Source organism: Leptonychotes weddellii, chromosome X (genome assembly GCF_054177405.1).
Source record: "Leptonychotes weddellii isolate Sample4059 chromosome X, ASM5417740v2, whole genome shotgun sequence".
NCBI classification, from domain to species: domain Eukaryota; kingdom Metazoa; phylum Chordata; class Mammalia; order Carnivora; family Phocidae; genus Leptonychotes; species Leptonychotes weddellii.
This window is the reverse complement of record NC_138385.1, coordinates 70,847,023-70,869,755: the sequence shown is the minus strand read 5'-3', so window position 1 is coordinate 70,869,755 and position 22,733 is coordinate 70,847,023. Positions and strand designations below refer to the sequence as shown.

Genomic DNA, 22,733 nt, shown 5'->3' with positions numbered 1-22,733 from the left:
AAAAGAGAAAAATGTATATACTTATGCAGTTTTTTATAGTTACCCATATATTTACATTTTTCCAGTAGTCTTTATTTCCTTGTGTGCATTTGAGTTGTTGTCCAATGTCATTTCCTTTGAGCCTAAAAGACTTCCTTTAGTATTTCTTTTAAGGCAGATCTGCCAGAAACAAATTATTTCAGTCTTTGTTTATTTGGGAATATATATTCAACTTCATTTTTTTTTTAAAGATTTTATTTTTAGGTAAGCTCCACACCCAATGTGGGGCTCAAACTCACAATCCTGAGATTAAGAGTCACACGCTCCACAGACTGAGCCAGCCAGGAGCCCCATCACCTTCATTGTTAAGAAAAAACAACTTTGATTCCATAAAATTCATCCAATTTAAGTGTACAATTCAATCTTTGTTAGCAAATTTACCAAGTTATGCAAACCATCACCACCATTACCCCAGTAAGATTCCTTGGTACCCACTTACAGTTAATATCAATTTGCACTCCCAGCCCCAGGCAACCACTAATAGATTTTCTGTTTCTATGTTTTTTTCCTAAATATTACACTTAAATGGAATCACACAGTAGGTGTCCTTTTGTGTATGACTTCTTTCATTTAGCATAACGTTTTTGAGGTTCATCCATGTTTTAACATGAAATCAACACTTCATTCTTTTTAATTGCTGAATAGTGTAGACAGTCCTGCATGGTACTGGGAACCACAAAAATGACTATACAGGCTGAAAGCATGAAAAGCAATCTTGGGGCGCCTGGGTGGCTCAGTCGGTTAAGCGTCTGACACTTGATTTTGGCTCAGGTCATGATCTCAAGGTCGTGAGACTGAGCCCCACGTCCACACTGGATGGCTTAAGAGTCTCTCTCTCCCGCTCCCTTTGCCCCTCCCCCCACTGCCTGTGTGCGTGCACATGCGGGCTCTCTATTTAAAATTTAAAAAAAAAAAGGAAGAATAGCAATCTTAATAATCAATGGGAAAAAATATAATTGTCCTGTGGTCTTTAAAAAACTTTGCCGAAACATTAAAGACTCTTACTCTGGCTATAAATGTAAAGAGAAAATGAAAAGATAGTAAAACTAATATTTATTCAGTGCACTGTAAAACATCAGAAATATTGAGAACTAAAGCTATTTCTTTGGTGAAAAAAATACGTATTGAGTAGTTTGAACAGTGCTTGCTTTCTTTTTCTTGTCCTATAACTTACAATACAGAGCAAGCATCTTTTCTATGCCATGGCAAATGGCCATACTCCTTCCTAGGTTAGGATCAGCTTCCACACTATATCCTTAGCACTTTCAATGTCTTGAAATATCTCTAAGATGGTCCTTCAACCCGAGGAACTCTTTTTTTGCTGGCATCACTTCCTCTGAAACCTTCATACTTTTCATCACAACCACTTGGCTCATTTACATCAGTAAGTTCCCCTTCTCTAAGTTCTTCTGGCTGTGTTCTAGAGTTTCGCAAATGGTGGTGGCGTCAACATTTCTGCTCTCAGCTATTTCACCTCAACAGCTGACCCTTGAACAACACAGGCATTGGGGCACCGACCCCCGCTGCAGTCAAAAATTCAGGTATAACCTCTGACTCCCCTAAAACGTAATAGCCTACTGTTGACCAGAAGCTTTACTAATAATGTAGTCTACTACAGACTAACACATATTTTGTATGTTGTATGCATTATATAACTAGAGAACAGGAAATGTTATGAAGAAAATCATAAGGGGGCACCTGGGTGGCACGGGGAGCCTGCTTCTCCCTCTCCCCCCTCCTTGTGTTCTCTCTCTCGTTATCTCTCTCTCAAATAAATAAATCTTTTTTAAAAAATCTTATTGGCTTATATGACATCCAGCAGTGTCTGTCCTGGGTAAGCAAATGCTCAAGTCCTATTATCCCCCGCAGCGGCTCCTGTATGTCTCCTGATTTGGGGTTAGCTGTAGGCCCTGAAATCTCAGTTTTCTGTTGCATTCAAGAGAAGTCACGGGTTTGCAATTTGTCCAGCTTTTTTCTTGTTGTAAGGATGGGAGCTCTACGGTCTGCATCTCTCAGGTGAAACCAGAAGGCTGTTTATCATTTTTCAAGTGTACTTATATCTTATATTCAGCCCTTTCCCACAAAGATTAGGTATTTGAAATACTGAAAAACCATGTCAAGCAAATTACAACGCACTAAGTAACAATTCGCTGAACGTTTCATTAATCAGATAAACAGAGAGAGATGGGAAATTCCTATAGTATTAGTATCTAATCAAGGATTCTGATCAGTTTGATATAACTGATTTTCTTACCTGACTTGCTATAATTCCAATGAAAGAAAGAACTTGTTTTCATAAACTTATATGTTCTTGTAACACATAAATACTTGATGCCCATTTGGCCTTTTGAGGTAGAGGAAAATGCTCAAACCTGCATCACACCTTTGCCCTTATGTCACTGGCCCAATCAGGCCCTCTATACCAGTGGAGGAGACTGAGAACACAGCAGGTGCTTAAGTGACCTACTCCCCTAAAGATGTCCTCTTTTACAGAAACCCAACTCTAATCAGGATTTTCCAAACACTACCTGAATTATAGAAATTGAAGAGATACTGCTACGAAACTAAATAACATGATTCAGAGAGATAAGCACCCTTGACAGGCAGTTTCCCTGGCTGAACTCATCAAAAAAGGGCTTAGATATCCTAGGGTATCACTGTTAAGGTGGCCCTATGAAAAAAAGACATTGTTACAGAAATATCTACCATCTTGCTTACAAATATTAATATGTACGTCAAATCATAATGTCAATTATACTATACAAAGGGCACTGATAGGTAAGCTTCCAAAATAGTCGATGTGGGTTTTTTTTTTTTTTTTAACACATATACTTCAACATTTCAAATGTGAACGACTGTTTATCATAATTACATCATCCCATCCTTTAGGCATATATTACCACAGCAAATCCAGCCTGTTCCTCAACACCTAGCTTCCTTCCCCCCAGCATCCGCTGAGAGGGATAGTGGTTCTTTTGAGCCTGACCACACAGCTTTTCTCTTCCCTTTGGGGCCGTATCCAGGTATTGGATACACTGCACACCAGAATAGGCCTTTAATTTGAGCCAGGGTCACCATGCCAGTCCCGGGCTTCTGTGCCCTCAGATCCATTTTCTGCCATTTCGTGCTCTGCTACATTGGCAGGGGACAGGGTGGGGAGGGAAGGGGTAACCCCAGTAAACTGCAGTTCCAGGCCCCCTTCGAGGTGGCTTCCAGTGAGATTTGTCCAATGGGCAGCACCGTGAGAGACTGGAGTGGGAGAGGACAGACGCCAGGGTATCTCCATCTCTTTGCTGCAGGAGCACGTGCTTGGGCTCTCTCCCTCTCTCCTTCTGTCCCCTCGGTCCCTCCCCCCTCTCAAGTAATGGCCATGTGATCTCCATGGCTGAAGCTGCCACCAGTTAGCCTTCTCTCCGGGTCCCCTGTCTCACCAGGCAGCAGTTCCCGTCCCTGCCAGGCGACCTCATTCCTGGGCTCTTGTAATGCTACCTTCTCCCTGTGTCAGCCCTAGGGGTCGTGACAGTGGCTGCCTGCTGTCGCTGAGCCCCAGATTGCTTCAGTGCGCCGTTTGGCTTTTCAGGTCTTCCAATGCCTTGGTTCACAGTTGCCCCCTACTGAACTACTTGCCTCTTTTTTCCTGAGTGGGCGGGGAAGACTTCATTTGCCATCAGAGCTCCACCCTTTACCAGATTTCCCCACAATGGATCAAAATCACTACAGATGACCATCCTGACGGTGTCTCTCTTCAGTGCCATCACAAACACTCCACAGAACACTGCCACTGAAAGGAGACTATTCGCTCATTCATACCACTGAAGAGCATCACTCGGACTCATTCACAGCCTACTCTGCTAATGAATGCAACTGTTTCTTTCCCCCGTTCTCTCAACAGCAAAAATGTACAGAAGCCAACATATTCCTAGACTAGGACAGTTCACGGTAGACTTGTTGTAAATGTGTGTCTGTGTGTATACAAACACACGTAACTGCATAGACACACAGACACACATATAAAGTCCACAGTGCAAAAAGATAAATACCAAAAGACAGAGTGTATGTGAATGGGGGTTACAATGACCAAAAAACAAAACAAAACAAAACAAAAAACAAAGACCAAAACTCCTTTATGAAATGAAGGCTTCCACTTCCAGACAAGACAGAGAAACAGGGATTGGATTTATCATCATGCCTGAAACAAAAACAAAGAAATACATGAGATGATGGCTTTCAAGACACCAGACATCAGGCAATGAAGAACTGATCCCTGAGAGAGGGGGAAAAATGGGGTGAGTGCTATGATTGCTTCAGCTTACTGCCTTAAGAGAGTTTCTAAGCCAAAAAACAGGGAGGGGAAACTGGGACAAAGTCTAGCCAACTCCCTAAACTGACAAAGCTGAGAGTCTACATACAAAGGCAGCTAGAGTTCATGGGACAGAGGACCAGCAAGGAGACCTAAATAGAGAATCCTGAAGATCCACAGAGGGTCTCTCCCTCAGGTATTCAGGAGAGATCAGCATATGCAGATGAGGAGAAAGAACAATCTGAAAGGATTAGGGAGAATGATACCTGGCTACAGGGATACTACCTGTCCTCACTAGCCAGAATGGAAAAACTCACAATTCACAGGACATTTGGGTAGAATAACCAGGATGGTCTTGCCTCGGTCGTGGGAATAACCAACCAGCACTGCTCCAGACCTACCTAACAAATCATGAAAGCAAGACTCCAAAGGATCAAAGTATTTTTTTTTAAAGATTATTTATTTATTTATTTGACAGAGAGAGAGAGAGAGAGACAGCGAGAGAGGGAACAGAAGCAGGGGGAGTGAGAGAGGGAGAAGCAGGCTTCCCGCCCAGCAGGGAGCCCGATGCGGGGCTCGATCCCAGGACCCCGAGATCACGACCCGAGCCGAAGGCAGTCGCTCAACCAACTGAGCCACCCGGGCGTCCCGGATCAAAGTATTTTCAAGTTAAGTTAACTGCATCTAGGAACAAAGTGCAAGATGATTTTTAGGAATACAAACACGTCCAGCATCTAGCAAGGTAAAATTTACAGTGTCTGGCATCCAGCTAAAGATTAGCAGACATACAAAGAGGCAGGAAAATGCAACCCATAATTGGGAGGATAATCAATCAATCAAGTGAAACTGACCCAAATTTTAGAAGTAGCAGGTAAGGAAGGGCATTAGAACAATTATTGTAACATATTCCATAGGTTCAAAAAGTTAAGCAGAGATATGGAAGAACTTCTGAGCATAAAAACTATGTCTAAGATGAACAATATGGTGGATGGGGGGGGTGCCTGGGTGGCACAGTTAAGCCTCGACTCTTGGTTTCAGCTCAGGTCATGATCTCAGGGTCGTGAGATCGAGCCCCGCCTTGGGCTCCGCACTCAAGGCCAAATCTGCTTAAGACTCTCTCTCCCTCTGCCTCTCCCCCCTCAAATAAATAAATAAATCTTTTTAAAAAAAATACACTGGATGTGATTAATGGCAGATTAGATTATTACAGGAAAAAAAAAAAAGATGAGTTAAGTCCATGGCAAAAGAACCATCCAAAATGAAACTCATGGAAAAAAATAATCTGAAAATATGAAAAGGCACCAGTGAGCTGTGTAACAACTTAGAAGTGGTCTAATATACAGGTAACTGGAGCCCCTGAAGGGGAAAAGGATAGGGAAAAAAATTTGAAGAAATAACGGCCAAAATTTTTACAAACTTAATGAAAACTATAAAAATATGCACCCCAAAAACCAAATGAATCCTAAGTGCATGAAACACAAAGAAAACTACACCAGGGGCGCCTGGGTGGCCCAGATGGTTACGCGTCTGCCTTCGGCTCAGGTCATGATCCCAGGGTCCTGGGATCGAGCCCCACATCGGACTCCTGGCTCAGCAGGGAGCCTGCTTCTCCCTCTCCCTCTGCCTCTCATGCTCTCTCTCTGTCTCTGTATCTCTGTGTCTCAAATGAATAAATAAAATCTTAAAAAAAAAAGAAAACTACACCAAGGTAAGTTATAATCAAATTGCTCAAAACCAGTGATAAACAGAAAATCTTAAAAGTAACCAGAGGAGAAAGACGTGTTACATACACAGGAACAAAGACAAAGCTGACATCACATTTCTCATCAGGAACAATATAAGCAAAGAGATGATGGAGCAGGAAATGGAGACAGGAGAAAAACAAACAAACAAAAAAATGAATCTAGAATTCTCTACCCAGCAAAAACATCTTTCAAAAGGAAGGTGAAATAAAGACATTTACACATACTTCCACACACAAAAATAAAAGTAATAAATCTAAAAAACTAATGATTTTAAAAATAAAAGAGTGTGGATGAAGCTGAAGAAACCTCAGGAACACAAAAAGCTACAGTCACTTGACACCACATGTTATTCTGCAGGAAAAGGTTAACATGATAGGCCTGATGCTGTGATCTCTAGGAGGGCCAGCTTGCATGATTGATCCTTGCAATAGCCCGTTTGAACTTGGTGTGTAGAATACTCCCGACGTCAATTGATAAGGCTGTTTTGTGTGCCTAGGACACTGAATTCTGCCATACCAGCCCGGCTAAGTTGTTTTTGCAAATGTGATTTATGGCAAACACCCGCTTTCCTTCTGGGAGTCAGAAATTTCAGTAAGAGTCCTGATCAGCCCTTACTAAAAAAAGTCGGAGTCTTAAAAAAGCTTCCCCAGGCAGAAACGCGGTGCATGTGCAGCTGTATTTAACTGCTGGAGGAGGAAGCTTGTTCTGTGAAACCCTACCCCGAATCCTCTAAGAGAAAACTTTGGAAGCCCACATCTAGAGTCTTCCAGACTCCATCCAATACATCTTTTTCCCTTGCTTATCCTGCCATTTATTCTTTCACTGTAATAAATCATAGCTCTGACTATATATATCTCTGAATCCCATGAGTCTTTCTAGCAAATCACCAAATGTGTGGGCAGTCATCAGATGCCCAAGCAGTTACCAAATATAAATGGTACTTTAAATTTTAACTCTTTCTTCAAACCCTTTCTCTGGACCTGTACTGCCTATTCTTTGGCCTCCTCTAGAATCCCAAGCAGTGTCTTATCCATTGTAGTCATGAACATCCGCATCAGGTCCGCAAAACAGCCCCGTACATCACACTCGAGTTTCAAGTGGAACTCAGAGCCTGGTGTAAAAGTTACAATTAGATTCAGCAGCAAATAACAAACACCTATTTCTCTCTCACTTGTAAGGTGTCTGGAAGTATTCAGTCCAAGTCTAGCATGGCAGCTCTATGCTCTCAGAGATCCCAGCTCCACCTATCTTACTGTATTGCTAGAAGTGTCTTCCATTCCCAAAGTTACCTCTGGATCCAATACGGCTGCTGGAGCTCTAGCCATAACATTCACATTCAAGAAAACAGAAGGTGTGGGAGAAGAAGGGTACATTCTCTTCCTTTTATAGATACTTTGCACAAATCCCACACAGCACTTCCAGTCTTCAGCCAGAAGTTGGTCATATGACCACACCTAACTATGAGAGAGGCCAGGAAATACAGCGCTTTCATTGCATAGAAATATGCTGGGCTAAAACTCATGGTCCTGTTAGAAAGATGAAAGGGAGGATGATTATTGGGAGGTACCTGGAGTCTCTGCTACACTTAGTTTTCCACTCAAAGTTATCTGTGAATCAACTTTTTTAATAACCCAAGGCAGTTTGAGATAAATGTGTCTTTACCCAAAATGTATTTTAGAGGTAGCTGGGGGGTGGGTAAAGAAGAGATTTGTTGACTATAAACTTAAACTCTATGTATGATCACTTACACCCTAATTAGAATTTTCTCTTTCTGGCTTCTTAGCAAAAGCATGTGATAGGAGCCCACAATAAAATTTAAAGGACTACTTCAGGACTTTTACTCTCTTAGTAACATGGTACACAAATTTAACAAAACATAAGACTTAACACTGTTTTTCCCCCAGAGATCACAGTGTCTCTGAAAATATACAGAATCTAATTTCTTAGAAGCACAGTGTGGTGAGGAATGTCAGCAAAATGATGGCGTAGGTAGCCACAAACTCCGGTTCCTCACAGAAACATCAAAAAATAAGCAGAAACTGTCAGAACCAACTTTTCCAGAATTCTGGGAAAAACCCAAAGGTTTACAGCAACCAAGCAAAATCTCCTTCCCGAGAAGGCTGAGATACTGGACATAATAGATAAAAACTTTAAATCAACTATCTGAAATATGCTTAAAGAGCTACAGGAAACCATGAACAATGAAATAAAGGAAACCAGAAAAATGATGTAGAAACAAAATGAGAATACAATAAGGAGACAGAAATTATAAAAAGGAAGCATTAGAATTCTGGAGCTGAAAAGTACAATAATTGAAATAAAAAACTGACTAAAGGGGCTCAATGGCATATTTGAGCAGGCAGAAGACAGAATTAGCAAATGTGAAGATAGGACAATTGCAGTTATCAAGTCTGAGGAGCAGAAAGTAAAAATAATGAAGAAAAGTGAACACAGCCTAAGGGACCTGTGGGACACCAACAAGAGGACCAATAATGCATTATGGAAGTCCCAGAAGAAGAGATCGAGAAAGGATTGGAAAGAATATTTGAAGAAATAATGCCTGAAAACTTCCCAAATTTGATAAAAATGCATTAATCTACACATTCAAGAAGCTCAACGATCTCCAAGCAGGATCAACTCAAAAGATGCACACTGAGACACACTATAATGGAACTGTTGAAAGGTAAAGACAAAGAGAATCTTGAAAGAAGCAAAGAGAAGTGACTTGTCACATACAAGGGATCCTCAAGAAAATGAAATCTGATTTCTCAGCAGAAACCTTGGAGGTTAGAAGGAAAGTGAAATAACGTATTTAAACTGTTGGAAAAAAAAAATTGTCAACCAAGAATTTTGTACCTGGTAAAAAGCTATTTTTCTAGAATGAAGGAGAAATTAAGACATTTTCAGATAAACAAAAGCTAATGGAGTTCCTTATGAGTAGACCTGACCTATAAGAAATGCTTAAGGAGTACTTCAGGCTGACATGAATGGACACCAGACAGTAACTCGAAGCCATATGAAAAAATAAAGAACACTGGTAAAGAACACAAGTAAATGTAAAAAACTTTTGGTTTATAACTCTTTTTTTATATGATTAAAAAGGCAATTTCAGATAATAATTATAAATCTATGTTAACAGACAATGTATAAATATGTAATTTTGACAATAACAATATTATTCCTTTCCTTAAAGGAAGAGAGATGTATAGGAGTAGAGTGTGTATACTACTGAAACTAAGTCGGTACTATTCAAAATACATTACTAAAAGTTTAACGTGTTAAGGGAAATCTCCAAGATAACCAGCAAGAAAATAACAATATACAGAAAAGGAAAGAAGAGGATCAAAACCATACACTATAAAAAATCAACTAAATACAAAAAAGGCAGTAATGGAGAAACTGAGGAACAAAAACCACATAAGACATATAGAAAGTAAATAGCAACATGGCAGAAGTGAGTCCAGCCTTATTAGTAATTACTTTAAATGTTAACAAATTAAGCTTTACAATTAAAAGTCAGAGATTGACAGAATGGGTAAAAACACAAGAACCATCTACATGCTGTCTACAAGAGAATCACTTTAAATACAAAGACACAAAGAGGTTAAAAGTAAAAAGATGGTTAAAAAAATAGCCTATGCAAATAGCAACCACAAGGGAAGTGGGGTGGCTATATTACCTGACAAAATAGATTTTAAGTTAAAAAAGTATTACAATGGACAAAGAAAGATACATATTGATAAAATGTTTAATCCATCAAGAAGGTACAGCAATTATAAACATATACATACCTAAAAATGGACCCCTGAAATATACGAAGCAAAATCTGACAGAACTAAAGGAAGAAATAGTTCTATAATAATAGGTGGAGGGGCGCCTGGGTGGCTCAGTCATTGAGCGTCTGCCTTTGGCTCGGGTCATGATCCTCAGGGTCCTGGGATCGAGCCCCGCATCGGGCTCCCTGCTCAGCAGGAAGCCTGCTTCTCCCTCTCCTACTCCCCCTGCTTGTGTTCCTGCTCTCGCTATCTCTCTCTCTCTGTCAAATAAATAAAATCTTTAAAAAAAATAATAGGTGGAAACTTCAATAACTATCAGTAATATATAGAAAAACCAGACAGAAAATCAATAAAGAACTAGAGGACTTGAAGAATACTATAAACCACTGGACCAAACAGACACATACAGAGCACTCTGCCCACCAAGAGCAGAGTACACATTCTTCTCAAGTACATATGTAACATTCTCCAGGACAGACCATAACTTAGGTCACAAAACAAGTCCTAATAAATTTAAAGAGACTAAAAATATACAAAGTGTCTTTTCCAATCACAATGGGATGAACTAGAAATTAGTAACAGAAGGAAAACTGGAAAACTCACAAATGTGTGGAAATTAAACAATGCACTCTTAACCAATAAGTCAAAGAAGAAATCATAAAGGAAATTAGAAAATAATTTGGGAAAAATGAAAACAACATAATGTACCAAAAGTTATCAGATGCAGCAAAAACAGTGCTCAGAGAGAAATTCTTAGCTGTTAAGTGTCTACATTAAAAAAGAAGAAAAGATCTCAAATCAGTAACTTAACTGTATACCTGAAGGAACCTAAAAAAAAAAAAAAAAGAAGAGCAAATCAAACCCAAAGCTAGAATAAGGAAGGAAATGAAAAGATTAGAGAGGAGATAAATAAAATAAAGAACAGAAGAAAAAAATCAAGAAAACCAAAAGTTGATTCTTTGAAAAGATCAACAAAACTGACAAACTGTAGCTAGGGTAACTAAGAAAAAAAGAAAGAAGACTCAAATTACTAACATCAGAAATGAAAAAGGGGACATTACTATCAACTTTACAGAAGTTAAAAAGATTATAAGAGAATACTATGAATAACTGTACACCAACAAATTGGGTAACGTGGGTGAAATTCACACATTCCTACAAACGCACAAACTATCAAAACTGACTCAAGGAGAAACAGAAATTCCGAATAGACCTATAACAATAAGGAGAGTGAATCAGTAATCAAAAACTTCCCAACAGAGAAAAGCCCAGGACCACATAGCTTTACTGGTTAGTTTTACCAAACATTTAAAGAACTAACAACAATCCTTCTCATACTCTTCCAAAAAATTGAAGCAGAGCAAATACTTCCTGACTCTATAAAGCCAGCATTACCCTGATATCAAGGCCAAATACACGACAAGAACAGAAAACTACAGACCAATAGTTCTTATAAATACAGATGCAAAAATCCTCCACAAAATACTGGCTAACCAGATTCAGCAGCACTTTAAAAGCATTATACACCATGATCAAATGTAATTTATCCCAGGAATGCAAGGTGGCTCAATATATGAAGGTCAATCAGTGTAATACACCACATCAACAGAATGAAGAAAAAAACCCACATAATCACCTCAATTGATGTAGAAAAAGCATTTGACAAAAAGAATACCTTGTCATGATAAAACAACAACAACAACAAAAAAAAAAACCAGTAAACTAGATATAAAAAGGAACTTCCTCAGGGATGCCTGGGTGGCTCAGTCTGTTGAGCATCTGCCTTTGGCTTGGGTCATGATCCTGGGGTCCTGGGATCGAGTCCCGCCTTGGGCTCCTTGCTCAGTGGGGAGCCTGCTTCTCCCTCTGCCTGCCCCTCCCCCAGCTTGTGCACACGCACGCATGCTCTCTCTGACAAATAAATAAAATCTTTTAAAAAAAAAGGAACTTGCTCAAAGTGATAAAGGCCATATGTGAAAAAACCACATCTAACATCATACTCAATGGTGAAAAACTGAAACCTTTTCCCCTAAGATCAGGATGAAGACAAGGATGCCCACTTTCATCACTTTGCTATTCAACACAGGACTGGAAGTTCTAACCAGAACAATTAAGCAAGAAAGGGAAATAAAAGGCATCCAAATTAGAAAGGAAGAAGTAAAACTATCTCCATTTGCAGATGACATGATCTTATACATATAAAACTCTAAAGAATCCAAAAAACTGTTAGAGAAAATAAACAAATTCAACAAAGTTGCAGGATACAAAATCAACACCAAAAAAATCAGTCATATTTCTATACACTAGCAATGAACAATCTGAAAAGGAACTTAAGAAAACAATTTCATTTACAATAGCATAAAAAGGAATAAAATATTTGAAAATAAATTTAACCAAGGAGGTGCAAGAGTTGTACACTGAACTACAAAACATTGCTGAAAGAAATTAAAGACCTAAATAAATGAAAAGATATCCATGTTCATGGACTGGAAGACTTGAAATCATTAAGATGACAATACTACCCAAAGCAATATATAGACTCAATGCAATCCCTATCAAAATCTCAATGGCAGGGTGCCTGGGTGGCTCAGTCAGTTAATCGTCTGCCATTGGCTCAGGTCATGATCCCGGAGTCCCAGGATTGAGTCCCACATGGGGCTCCCTGCTCAGCTTCTCCCTCTTCCCTTCACCCTGCTTGTGCTCTCTCTCTCTCTCTCTCTCACTTTCTCTCTGTCTCTCTCAAATAAATAAAATCTTTTAAAAAAATCTCAGTGGCAGAAATGAAAAAACTCATCCTAAAACTTTTATTGAAAATTAAGAAACTTCAAAGAGCCAAAATAATCCTGAAAAAGAGCAAAGTTGGAGGACTCACACTTCCTAATTTCAAAACTTGCTACAAAGCTACAATAATCAAAACAGTGTGATACTAGTATAAGGATAGACATAAAGACCAATGGAATAGAATTGAGAGCCTAGAAATGTGCCTTCCTATCTATGGTCTACTGATTTTTTTTTTTTAAAGATTTTTATTTATTTATTCATGAGAGACAGAGAGAGAGAGAGGCAGAGGGAGAAGCAGGCTCCCAAGGAGCAGAGAGCCCGATGCGGGACTCGATCCCAGGACCCTGGGATCATGACCTGAGCTGAAGGCAGACGCTCAACCATCTGAGCCACCCAGGCACCCTATGGTCTACTGATTTTTGACAAGGGTGCCAAAACCATTCAATGAGGAAGGGACAGTTTCTTCAACAAATGGTGCTGGTATAACTGAACATCCACATACAAAAAATAAATAAATTTGGACCCTTACCTTATACCATATATAAAAATTAATAGAGACCAAAAACCCAAATTTAAGAGCTAAAACTATAAAGTTCTTCAAAGAAAACACAAAGAAAAAACTTTATGGCATTGGATTTGGCAAAGATTTCTTGGATAGGATACCAAAAGCATAGGCAACAAAAGAAAAAAAATAAAGTGAACTTCATCAAAATTAAAGCCCTTTGTGCATCAAAGGACACTATTATAGAGTAAAAAGGCAACATGAACTAGGAGAAAGTATTTACAAATCATATATCTAATAAGAGATTAACATCCAGAATACATAAAGAACTCCTACAACTCAACAACAACAAGAGACAACCCAATTTAAAAATGGGCAGACGACCTGAATGAACATTTCTCCAAAGAAGATGTACAAACAGCCAATAAGCACATGAAAAGATGCTCCACATCATTAGTCAATAGGAAAATGAAAACCAAAACCATAATGAGCTACCACTTCACAAGTACTAGGATGAATACAAAAAACAACAACAGAAAATAACAAGTATTGGAGAGGATGTGGAGAGACTGGAACTCTTGTGGTGGGAATGTAAAATACTGCAGCTGCTGTGGAAAAGAGTTTGGCAGTTCCTGAGAAAGTTAAACATAGAATTACCATATGACCCAGCAATTTTACTCCCAGGTATATACGCAAAAGAATTGAAAACAGGGGCCCAAACAGATACTTGTGTATCACGGCAGCATTATTCATAATAGCTAAAAGGTGGAAACAACCCAAGTGTCCAGGAACTGATAAATGGATAAATAAAATGCAGAATGGAATATTACTCAGCCATAGAAAGGAATGAAGTTCACATACATGTGATGACACGGATGAACCTTGAAAATGTTGTGCCAAGTGAAAGAGTCAGATTCAAGTAAGTCAGGACTCAAAGTGTATGAATACACTTATATGAAATATCTAGAATAGGCAAATTTGTAGAGACAGAAAGTAGATTAGAGGGTATCAGGGAGTCGGGGGAGGAAGGAATGGGGCATTACTGTTTTAATGGGTACAGAGTTTGAGGTGATAAAAAAATTTTTTTGGAAATAGTGGTGTGATGGTCACACAATTTTACAAATGCCATTAATGCTAGTGAATTGTACAGTTAAAAATGGTAAAAATGGAAAATTTTGCTACATTATTTTGTCACAATAAAAAAATTTAAAAACCACCATGTGGCTTATCAGCTAAATACACAATTTTTTGCAAACGTATACTCACTTATCCCTTCGTTCTCCTTCCTGAAACAGCTTGCTGTGATTCAGGCAGATGTTTTCACACATACAGTTTTCCTTCTCAGAAACTTCACAGCCAGCGTGAATCTGAGGCATGAGAACTTGAAGGAAGGATCTTTAATGCTAAGCAGTGTTACCAGCACCTTATTTTTGTTAGACAAAATAGAATCCATTAAGCAAATATTTCCATGGCACCTACTATGTGTCTGGCACTATTCTAGAGACAGAAGAGAGCAGTAAACAAAAGATGGATATGCCTGCCTACACTGCCATTCAGGCTGATGTTCTCATGGATTTCGGAAGCACTCTCGACATCGAGACAATGACATGCCTGGGAGAACCAGCGTAGGAAGAGCAGGGAAACCTGGGAGCTCGACAGGCCAAGCTCCACCTGCCTCCCCACCTCTGCGATAGTGACGTCTAGAGATTAGAAAGCTTTTAAGCACCTGCTCCCACCTGAGAAGGCCTGGCACAGCCACTCTGAACATCCTTTGATGGTTTCTCTGGGTTTTCCCCGGGTAACAACTGGTAGCCTTCTGCCATATTGTCTTGGTCAGGCCAGCTCTAACAAAGTACCAGAGACTGGGTGGCTTATACACCACAGACATTTCTTTTTCTCACAGTTCTGGAGGCTGAAAGTGCAAGATCAGGGTAGGAGAATGATCAGGTCTAGGGAAGTTCTCCTTCTGGGATGCAGATTGCTGACTTCTCATTGCATACACACATGGTGGAAAGAGCTCTCTGGGTCTCTTCTATCAGGGTACGAATCTCATTCATGAGGGCTCCATCTTCATGACATCATTACTTCCCAAAGGCCATAGCTCCTAATACTATCACACTAGGGCTTAGGATTTCAATATATGAATTAGGGGAGGCCCAACCAATCAGTGCATAACACCTTTGGGATGAAAACAAACAGGTATTTTGGCTCTACTTGGATCCAAGGGCCCGAGGCCAATGTAGCGTAGGAAAATCCAGTCTTCCAAATTGGCCAGCCTCACTCCTTGCAGTGGTACATTGGAGTTTGGAGCCAAAGCCCCAGCAAATAATAAAAAGGAACACTTTGCTTTATCTTATACTCTGGGCATAGATTTCCCTCGGAGACCCCCTGGAACCAGGTCATAGGGGCAGGATCCAGATTCTGCGCTCTCCTGGCCAAACACATCCTGAACCATATTGATCTCATCCTTTAGCAGACTCCCACTTACCAATCTCAGACATATGGCCTAAATAAATGTGCTGCTAAACCTAACTTTCGATTTCTTCATTTGGCAAAATGGGACCAACAATACAGTCTTCATGTATTTGATGTGAAGGTTAAATGGCTTGAAGTATGCAAAATACTTAACACTGTGCCTGGCTATCATAGCAGGTACTCAAAAAACAGTTGCTATTTTTCTACAATTATTTAATTACAAGCAACATGGTGAATATATTTAAAGGGTGAAAACAAATACTCTACAGCAATGAGTTTCAGATTTCAACTTAAAAAACAAAAACACCACAACCCTACTAGGGGCACCCGGGTGGCTCAGTTGGTTAAGCACCTGACTCTTGATTTCGGCTCGGGTCATGATCTCAGGATTGTGAGATCAGTCCCCACCTCGGGCTCCGTGCTCAGCACAGAGTCTGCTACATATTCCCTCTGGAGCACTCCCTTTGCCCCTCCCCCTGCTCATACTCGCTCTAAATAAATAAATAAATAAAATCTTTAAAAAAAAAAAAACCTGCTAATGTACTGAAACACAGATTTGTGAGTCCCACTCTGAGATACTTAAGTCTGGGGCCAGACCCGCTAGTTCTAACAAGCTCCTGGGTGATGCCGACAAGTGTATCGAAACAACTTCACAAACTCCAGATGAATATACTGTCCTCAAACTGGATTACTTACAAAATTTAGTTTCTCATCAACAACAACAAAACCGCATGCAAATCCCACAACTTCTCTTTTCTGGATTATGTGTGACAAAGGATTCATCAAATACTGCATCAGAGATTGGCTTAGCTGCTCTCCAAACCTGTTCCTCTTGCCTCCAGCTAGACTATATCTCCCTGCCTCCATTCCAGTTAGATGTGGCCTCATGACCAAGTTCTGTCCAACAGAAGCAGGCAAAGCGATGTGCAACACTTTTAGGCTTAGCACAAACTCTTCCCCATGTGATCCTCTTTTCCTTTCCTCATTCACTGGCTGGGGAGGGAGGGTTCCAAGGCCCTAAGGGATGTGGAAGCCATAGGATGGAAGGCACCTGGTCCCTGAGTGAGCACATGGAGAACCACCTGCCAGTCTCTTGCACTGGCCCATGACATGAGTTACAAATGAACTTTTCTTATGTTAGGCCACTGAAATTTGGGGCTGGTCTGTTTTAACAGCCAGCATTACCTTAATACAAATATCCACACTGATGAAAAGCCAAGTAGCATGCTCTAACCAAGAGAAAAGCCTCCTAACACCTATTCTCTTGCAAGTGGAATAGAGGCAATTTTTCAAAAGATATGTGAGCTTTAAAATCAAACCAAAAAATTAAAATTAAGAAGGCGTTACTGATTCTCAAGTCATGAAAGCCTCACATCAGCTCCTATAAACTAATGTCAAACAGCATTACTCATGTCAGCATTTAAGGAGAGTAACAGGTTGTATACAACCTCACCTGTACGTCCTTTCAGGGAGGAAGTTTAACAGGTTACCAGCTAACAGGTTAACAGGGAGGTTAACATCTTCCCCAATCTTCTATATAAATAAAATTTCCAAAACATACGAAAAAGTTGAAAGATGAATAAAGAGCACACCCTTTCACCCACCACCTAGATATACGTGGTATGTGTATTTTTTTTTTTTTTGACTGAACTTTTTGAAAGTAAGCTGCATGCGTTAGGACTCATACATTTGACCCCTGAATACTTTAGCTTACAACTCCAATTAATATGTACATTCTCCTGTATAACCTCAATTATCTCACCTAAGAAAAATAACAGTAATTCCCTGATGTCATCTAACATCAAGCCGGTATTCAAACATCCCTGATTGTCCCCAAAACATTTTATAGCTTATTTCCATGAACCAGGAACCAGTCAAGTTTCCTGTGCTATGACTGCGTATGCTTCTTTGGTGTCCATTAGCTTAGAACACTGGCTTAGTCTGCTCAGGCTGCTAGAACAAAATACCGTAGACTGGGTGGTTTAAACAACCAACATTTATTTCTCACGGTTTTGGAGGCTGGGAAGTTCAAGATCAAGGTGCTGGCAGATTCAGTGTCTGATTAGAGCCCTCTTCCTAGCTTTGTGGATGGCTGCCTTCTCCCTGTATCCTCACATGATAGAGAGACAGGGAGCTTTGGTCTCTTCCTCTTCTTAGAGGGGCACTAATCCCATCATAGAGGCTCTACCCTCGTGAGCTCATCTAAACCTAATTACCTCCCCCAAACCCCACTTCCAAATAGCATCACCTTAGAGATTAGGACTTCAACAAATGAATCTTGGGAGGTACAATTCAGTCCATAACAGACACTTAACCTGTCTTTTTGTTTCCCTTGACATAGACTTCTTGAAGAAAACAGGAGGATGGTCTTGTAGGTTACCCTGTGTTTTGGATGTCTAATTGTTTTCACATGGTATTTGGTAGCTTGTTTCTCTATCCCCTGTATTTCCTGTAAACTGGAAGATGTGCCTAAAACCTCAATTCAATTCAAATAAAACATTTGGAGGATGAATACTACATAGGTGAAGCCATATGCTTCCTACCACATCTCAGCAGGAGGCATGTACTACTAGATAGTTAGTTCCACAAGGATCAAGGATAAATTTGAGGACTTGGATATAAGATGGTGACTGCTGGACCTCTCCACCATAAAGATACCTTCTTTCCTCTGCAAGAGGCAAGCGATCTGTGGCGCGATCCTTGGCACCGTTTAAGTACCATGTACCCCAACAACCTCTCACCTACGGCTTTGGAATTCATTGAAAATCCTTGTCTCCATCACTGAGGGTTGTGAAATGGTGATTTTCGAATTACATCATTCCAAAAAGGTTACCTTCAGAAAGTTCTAAGAAACACTTTCAGGAAATGTCACTTTCTCATTTTAAGATTCATTTTACTTCCATTTATTACTTTTAAATAACTGCAAGTTTTCTTTATGCCTAAAGATTCCTTTAAAAAGAACATCTTAATATCCAAGGAAAATGCTAACACCTGTGTTCTCTTAGTTTTAATGTATTTTTTGCTACATGAAAGTTGCTTTATTTTTCAACAAAGTTTCCATTGCGAAAGTAATGTGTCAGTGTCATAGAAATTTCAAGCCATTCAGAAGAGTACAAAGGGAAAAAAGTAACACCCCCCCTCCCACTCTCCCAACAAATGGTTCTACAACAGCAGGATAACCACTGCTAAGTAAGTTTGTATCTGCTTCCAGAGAAGCATAAATCATATATAAATGTGCACACATGTTTATGTGCATACTTTATATAATTTTTAAAGAATAAATGAGATGATACTATGCAGACTATTCTGCGCCTTGTTGTTTCTCCCCACAACAGCATGTGTGGGTGGCTGCACAACACCTCTTTTTTACCAGCTGCATAGTATTCCTTGGCAGGAATGTGCTGTAACTTAACCAGTCCCTTCTTGAGTATTGCCCCTTGCTTCTGGGACAACAAATATTGCCATCTATGTAACGTGCTAGTGTAAGTATTTTTGAAGGACACAGTCCAAGAATTGAGACTGCTGCCTAAAAGAGTAGGGTAGGTATGTTGTAAATTTTTTCTAGGTATTAACAAATAGCCCAACCCCCCCCCCAAAAAAAGTCAGTGCCGCTCATCCCCACTAACTGAATGCTGATGCATTTTTAAATTACAGCAGACCTTTACTGAATGAGCCTCGAGTAGCAAAGCTGGCCAAAGAATCACAACGTCTAAAGTGAGAATGAGAACTAGTACTTACCAAGTGTTTATCAGCCACTGCACTTGAGCTTTACAACGTCTCAATAATACACTAATCCTGTGAGGTGAGTGACACTGTCCCCGTTTTTTAAAAAGAGGAAAGCGGGACTCTGAGAGCTTACCCAATGTTATGCAGGTTTATAAGTAACAGAGCCAGCATCTGAACCCAAGGGATGTGGTGCCAAAGCGAGCTGCCCCAAACTGGGGCCAAAGTGAGGGGCTCTTAAAAAAACAAAAAAGAGGGCTCCCAATTAACCTTGGTTAATAGGGTGGCTCCAAAATGTTCACTGTATGCTACTTCAAAGGGCCATATTTCCCTTGTGAACCCCCTCTCGGGCCACGCTTAGCAATTCAGCTCCGACAAAGCAACAAGGAGCCCACGGTCCGCGGGACTGGGAGGGGCTGACCAACACATACTTGGAAAGCTGATAGGCGTGGAGGAAGCGAGAGGCAGGTGGTGGGCTGCCAGGGCCAAGCGAGGTATTTTGGACCTGTATCAGTTGTCACAAAAACAGTACGGGGAAAGTGGGACTAGCGCACACACGAGAGAGAACCACAGTGAACTGACACAGTCTGTTGATACCACCTTTCCCTGCCTCCAACACTTGCTATTTCTGCTGCACAGATTTGCTGGGCCCAGGAACTTTCGGAGGGCACTTAGTCACGTACAGGGGCAGACAGCTGGGAGCTCCCTGCCCTGACAAAACAAGTTGCCAGGTAAGCTCCCGGTCCACTGCTGTGCGCAGCTCCCATCACAGGGCTGGGGGGGGGGGGGGCCGCTGCTTTCAACGTCCCTGGAGGAGAGTCTGGTCTGTGGTCACCGGCCCTTACAGCTACCTGGGTCTGTTGTCAGGGAGGAGTGCTTGTAACTGTCCCTTGCCATTTAAATGTTGAGCATTCACAGTGTGTCTCTTACTGTCCTTGGGTCCTCTGCATCTAAGCAAGCGCTTAAGATGGGATCTCTCAGTGTGCGTCACTCCTAGTAAAACACCAACTCTTCGCCGAGGATAGTAAAATAAAAAGGACGGAGGGAAAGGAAGGAAAATCTCTTTCCCCTTTCCTGTTTGGTCTCCATTCCAGGCACAGGGCTCCAGAAGTTCCATGGGTACAATCAACAGTTGAAAGGTCACAGAAAATGGATAACGTAATATAGTTTAAAATGGGGGAGAAGTGGGCATCAAACTGGATTTGAGGAGCATCTTAAAATGCCATCACAAATGCCACAGAATGGAGGCGAGGACACACCAAGAGGTAATTCGGCTTCCATAATTCAAAAATCGGAAAGCACAAAAGGGTATATGGTGATGTTTCCCTCCCACCTCATGTCACAGCCCACCTAGTTCCTCTCCAGCAAAAAAAGCCAATGTTACTAGTCTACTGACTGTCCTTCCAGAGATATTTTATACCAGCAAACTTATATAATCACAATTTATTTTAATATGGCTATATATACTTATCATAACTTATTATAAATATTAAAGCTTTCCCTTGGAGATTAAAGTGCCACTTAAATATTTTTAAAGGGGCAGAAATTAACATTTTTTTAAATTTCAAAGAGTTTTGAAACTTGCAGTTGAACTCTTCACTCATAAAAACTTACCAACATTTAAAAATGAAATTGTTTACCTCCAGAAATTAAGTTGGGCACCCGACACCCAGCAGATACTTAACAAATGTTTCCTTAGGTCTTTTTGTCCTTTATTACTCAGAGGCAACAGGACAATTACTCACTTCCTCTACTGATATCAAGAAATGAAATCTGTTTTCTTACTATTATTAACAAAGAGAAGTCCTGAAAATTTGTACTATATTCGCTTAAGTGTTCAAAGATTTTCATACTGAATTTTTAAAAATCAGAATCCCTATCCAGATAGCCCCCAAGAAATAATGAATAATTAGCTAATCAAATGACATTAGAATTCAAATGAAGGGTATGTGTGCGCTAAAACAGAAGACTAGATATCCATGAGACAGAGAACTGTTTTCTCACAGTTACAGGCAAAATATTCACATCAAAATATTAATATCTGGCAGAACCTCGGACAATGCATATTGACAAACTAAATTTCTTAGTATATTTCAAAGTAACACTAAAACCGAAAATGACACAGAATGTTATGAGATGATGTTGCCTTTTCTGAACAATCATCAATCAAACCAGATTTCAGTACCACAAAATGACACGGTACACTGCAGCAGGGCCCCAATGACGAAAAGATTGAGATGAGTTTAAAAAGTACATAATCAGCACAGGAAAATTCCACTACTGTTTGTAGGCCTTAAGATAAAGGTGACTGAGTTCCTAAGAACATGGAGTACTCCCTCAGAAAAAAAATATTTTTAAATCCTCATTTTCCATGCGCTCTAACGTGTATTTATGAGCCTGTCCAGTCTACCTTCTAGAAGTATTCCACACTGTGCTTTAATGAAATGGATCTAGAGGCTATAAAATAAAAATATTTTCATGGTTATCTACAGACATAGAAGGGTAATCTTCATTTGCATTCTCTCTCATAGTCAGCCACCTGAAATGACAACATGCTTCAACTCCCCACCCTGCTAGCTGCTCAGTAGGCCTCCTAGCTTACCTGCAGCCTTGGCATGAGTCATTTGTCACCCACTGACACAAACCACAGAGCTCAAGAGTGGCCAGGTATCGAGGCCAAAGTTTGAATTCACATCTGTAATTTGCAATAACCAAACTCAGTCTTAGACCTGGTCCTGTTTCAGTGACAGATCTGTTTAGGTCTCTACCTCTTTAAAACTAGAGGAATCCTAACAGCACTTTGTAACCTTGGAGGCCATGAGCCTGGGCTGTCAACTACCGATCAAGAGACCCTAGAAGCAAGGCCCAGGGCCAAGGGTAATTTTCACATTAAAGATTCAGGTTTCTGCTTTCCATCCTTTATCAGGGAACCCTGAATGGAAACTGAATGGAGAGATCCCTCCAGTAAAAGTGATGAAGTAAAACGTTCCCTACTGGGAATAGTCATGAGGTGGGCTCATCTATTTCCCATATGAGGATGCCCACCTGGGCCTTAACTCTGCTGAATTCAATTCAAAAAGAGCATACCTGTTTCTACTTTGGAGTCATAACGGGAGGGGGGGTGTGTGGCGAGAGGGATGATTCAGATTACAGCTAACTGACATCCATGTAATAACGGAAGATTTGTGCTGACCACTCTGCGCGGAACACAGCGTGTGTCATTAAATCCAGAAAAGGAAGGTGGCATCAGCCCACCCTTCACAACAAAAGAACGGCTGACTCCGGAGTTAAAACCACTCACTACTTTTCCTCTTCATCCACTTATAAACGGATCTTCAAAGTCACGTCCATGTTAAAATCTGAAGAACACAAAGGCTCCTCTTCCCTTGGAG

General features: G+C 40.4%; 1 protein-coding gene across 2 annotated transcripts in view; it reads right to left on the bottom strand.

The window, feature by feature from the left end:
* SLC9A7 (solute carrier family 9 member A7) overlaps positions 1-22,733 on the bottom strand; it is a 130,221-nt gene that overhangs the window by 106,368 nt on the left and 1,120 nt on the right. The window lies entirely within an intron of this gene.